Source organism: Leptonychotes weddellii, chromosome 6 (assembly GCF_054177405.1).
Source record: "Leptonychotes weddellii isolate Sample4059 chromosome 6, ASM5417740v2, whole genome shotgun sequence".
Classification (NCBI taxonomy): Eukaryota; Metazoa; Chordata; class Mammalia; order Carnivora; family Phocidae; genus Leptonychotes; species Leptonychotes weddellii.
In genome coordinates, this window is record NC_138374.1 from 122,540,514 (window position 1) to 122,545,395 (window position 4,882).

The window sequence follows — 4,882 nt, forward strand, 5'->3', positions numbered from 1 at the left end:
ACTCTGATTCATTCTACTCTGTGGAGCATATTATTAATATAAAAAATTGTATCTCTACAATGCTGTTTTCTTCAAATTAGAAAAAAATGTGCAAAATGAAATATATTTCCTTTTTTTCTTTTCTGCTGTATATATATTTGTGTAAATATGTATATACTATGTCTGTGTATGTGTGTAAATGTTCAGCCCACATATTTTTATAGGTAGTCATTTTTGCCTTCATACATGAAGGCAGTAGTTGTGGTATCAACAACTAAAAAGTCGTAGTAATAATACAATCTACTTTTTAAAATATGGATTAAAAGGTGCATATTGTTAAAGTCACACATTTTTTACAGCAGTTTCATAAATACAAAAACAGCATTAATATAGGTGCAATGGATAATTTTTCTAGCTTTAAAAAACAGTTGTCTGAGATTTAATTTGGTGCTTTATTTGAGGTTCTCTTATTAGTCCATTCTTATAACCAATCTTTATTAAAATGATACTCCAAACAAGCCTAAATAAACATTGTACTACCCTATAATCACTAGAGAAAATATTTGAGATCTACAATATTCCTTTATAATTTAAGGTGTCTCATAAAAACAGTTACTTGTATCTCTTCCTGCCATTGAAATCTCAGTGGCTGTTGATTAAAATTGCATAATATTTAATTTAAAGTTAGTTTTATATAACCAGTGTGATGTTCTGAATTTTGGCACAAAGGGGTAAGGTGGGTAGCTAACGTAGATAATCAATTTAATTCAATTTTCCCATCTGCACAATTTATTTGCTCATTTCATTGCAAAGTTTCATATAAATATAGACAATTGTTATAATTAATTTAAGTTCATGTTAAGATCAATTGAATATTTTACATATATTCATCCAAAATACACATATGAGGTATCTTGCCAGATCACTTTGCTTCAAAACACAGTAAATTTTCATAATTGCAAAGTTATTGGGTAAATGGAAGACAGATTAGAATTATATTTTGTAGACAAAGCATTAATATTATACATAAGTATGTTCTGTAGTTTTAGTAAAAAACACTTTTTTAAATACCTGAGCTGAGCTTTGCGCGGTGGCAGTATCGTAGCCAATGAGGTTTATCCGAGGCGCAATTATTGCTAATTAAATACCTGAGCTGAAATATGGTAATTATTGCTAAAACTACACATGTCAAAATAACACATTTATGTGCTCCCTTCGGCGGCACATATGCTAAAATTGGAGATTAGCATGGCCCCTGCACAAGGATGATGTGCAAATTCATGAAGTGTTCCATATTTTGTGCAGTTCCCCAGTGAACCCTTTACAGATTAACCTGGAAAAAGCAATATGATTAAAAGCACAATGTGAGACACTGAATCATGAAATTGCAATATTTAACTAGAAAAATATTTCTGTAAAGTAAACTATGACATGTAAATGAAGCTGAGTTACACCTGAAAAGAAAATAGAACATTTACGTTTTTAGGAACTGTAAATAGGATATTTATATATAAGTTGGGAAATATTATACAACACTTAATTTTTTTTTTTTCCCTTAAGTCTTGGAATGTGTACTTGTCCAATTTGGATAAATTTGTTCTCTGAAGTTTTCAAATTAAATGCGCAGTGTCTAAAAATCTTGTTTGGTTCTACTAGAGAAATTTTATGCTTATGTTAGGGAAAGCTTGTAATTATGCTTCCCAACTCACTGTTTAGTAAATACATTGATTTGTCAAATGCGGTATCATGATTTTTAAAAAAAATGAATGAAAAATTTACTATGGCAAAAATACAATATTTGTTTAGAAATAAATGAATGCCAATGTTTTCTTTCTACCTTGTGTTCAAGATGTGGTTGACTGAATTATTGATCCTGATTTTTCACTCCACAGTAGGTATTATATATCTAAATGCTTGCCATGGCCTCATGATGGAAGATTGCATTTCATTACCTCTTGACTTTGGGCTTGACCAGATTATTTGTTTTGGTCAATTTAATGTTGATGGGTGTGAAAGAAACAGAGGCTTCAAATGCACTCATGTGTTTGAATTGCACTCTTGAACTCTTCCATTATGAAAAGATTGTCTTTTCAGTCTTATCTAAATATTTTTTCTCTTATTAACATAATGAAGGTATCTTCCAATATTATATTATCAAAACTTTGTATTTGTTATTTCATGTTTAGTTATTCAACTCAGAATTTATTCTTTGTTTGGGGATAAAGTAAAAAAAAAAAAAAAAAACTTGTTTTATTTTCCTTTTTTAATGTGGTTACACTGAAATAGCAGTGTCACTTATTGAAAAGTTTATCTTGTCCATATTTCTTTGCAATCCCCGTTCATCTTCCTGTCACGCTGCTATGTCAGTGGGTCTATTTCTGGATTCTATATTCTGTTTCATTAATATACATTCTATCCATACTGTACTGGTTATCCTTTTTCCTTTGAATTACCTTGGCACTTTTGTCAAAAATCATACTGCAACATGAAACATACTAAAAAATAGATCCTTTTTTTTATCTTCAAGTGACCCTTAACTATTCTTAGCTATTTCTATTGCCTAATATATTTTACAATCAGTTTCTCAATCCCAGAAAAATATTCCTTTGAAATCCTTTTCTAAAATAGCTGTACCAATTTATATCCTCATCAGTGATGAGTTTCTGATACCCCACATCCTCAACAAAATACATCCATCTATGTGCAGTAGTATAATAATGAACAAAAGTGATGAGAATGAACATCTAGCCTTGTTTCTGATTTTGAACTTTTAATATGAATGTAGTGGTATTTTTATTTTTATTTTTATGGTTTTTTAAAGGTTTTATTTATTTATTTGACAGAGAGATAGCGAGAGAGGGAACACAAGCAGAGGGAGTGGGAGAGGGAGAAGCAGGCCTCCCGCTGAGCGGAGAGCCCAATGTGAGGCTCGATCCCAGGACCCTGGGATCATGACCCAAGCGGAAGGCAGACGCTCAACCACTAAACCACCCAGGCGCCCCTGTAGTGGTATTTTTAAAAAGGTACCTTGTATCCACAAACATGCCCTTCTATATTTTATTTCTAGTTTTGCCAAATGTTCTCAGTGCTTCATTGGATGTTATCTTTAATTGTAGTAATTACTTCTTTGTGTATCTATCAAGATGAGCATTTGTTTTTTATTTATTTATTTATTTTTATTTAATTTTTTTATTTTTATTTTTTTTAAAGACTCCATCTATTTATTTGACAGAGAGAGACACAGCGAGAGAGGGAACACAAGCAGGGGGAGTGGGAGAGGGAGAAGCAGGCTCCCCGCAGAGCAGGGAACCCAATGCGGGACTCAATCCCAGGACCCCGGGATCATGACCTGAGCTGAAGGCAGTCGCTTAACCAACTGAGCCACCCAGGCACCCGAGCATTTGTTTTTAATCTGTATATATGGGAGATTATATAAACTGCTTTTTAAGCCTTAACACATACTTATATTCTAAGATACATCCAAGTTGGTAATGATTTATCTCTGTTATATATTGCTGGACTTGATTTGCTAATATTTTATTTTATATCTATCAATTTACATATATATTCTTTTATTCATGAATATTTGGGTCTGTGGTTGCCTTTTCTTATAATATTTTTGTCTGACTTTGATATCAACATTTTATTAGTCTCATTAAAATAAATTAGGATGAGTTGTTTCTCTCTAGGTATAGTTACTTCTCTTCCAATTCTAATAGTATATTGTGTAGAATTAAGGAATTATATTGAGCAACAGTGATATCTATTTTCTAGAGAATTAGCACATTTGGAAAATAGAACGTATAGGCAGGCCAATTTTATCACTTTAGTATATCTGTAGTAGCCCATAAAGGTAGAGTTGAGCTCAGGAATCTCTACATATTTTATATCATTTAGGAGGTCAGTATTATTAGACAACCAATCACAATGACAACAATAAAATATGTTGGAGATGAAATTTAACTCCTCATATACAATTTTTTATTCACTTAAAAAATAAGAATTATTCACTGAGTTTCTTATTCACTGTTTTGTTGTTGTGTTTTGGGGTACTTTTACTTACATCTACAAATAATACAGATATCTTGTACAAGACTATCATAGTTAAAATATACACTATTAATTATTTTGATTGTTTAATTTCTAGAATGTGACAAAGGACAAGACTGAATTATGAAAGATAAATCAACTGTGTTAGCTAGTATTTGGTATTAATTATTTGAAATAGTTTTAATGATTTTATTGTTAAAAGGAATAACTAATTTGAGTTAATAGAGCATCATTTGAATTAACTTGGAAAAAGGCATGGGATAGTGTTCAGATGAAATGTAAAGTTCACTTTTGTGAAATATCCGAAAGTATTTATACAACTGAAGTCATACTCTCAAAACAATTGAAATATACACGTGTTTTTGATTATAGATAGATCTGTTGTGACTCTAATTCTGTAAATCCGACACAGTTAAATAATCCGGCAAATTAGCATAGCTACATGATGATAAGCAATTGCTTCCTATGAATTTTACCCTATCAAAATCTGTTTGAGCTAATTTATAAAATTAGTCATTGTTTTGATTCCATATACACAAAGATATCATTCAGTTAATCAACGTAAGCATTTGAGATATTTCCTTTCTCTTTAAACTCTAATTTTCAACTTCATTACATTTGAAACAAAGATAATTATTACAATTTGAGAACCAACTTGTGTATGTAATATACATACATTTGAATACAATGATAACAGTAAAAGTTCATTTGCATGTATAATAATTCAGAATATGTTGATTTTAATTCCTTCTAAAAATTATCATCTCTCTTCCCCTGGAATATTTTATGCAGTGAAAAATTCCCAGTCAAGATAACAAAGATGATTAGGGTGAAAAGAATGATATTTTGTGAA

The 4,882-nt window shown here is 30.7% G+C and overlaps 1 pseudogene; it reads left to right on the top strand.

Moving 5' to 3' along the window:
* The first annotated feature begins 1,185 nt into the window (after positions 1–1,185).
* Positions 1,186–1,279, top strand: LOC115942874 (U6 spliceosomal RNA; annotated as a pseudogene).
* Positions 1,280–4,882: the final 3,603 nt, after the last annotated feature.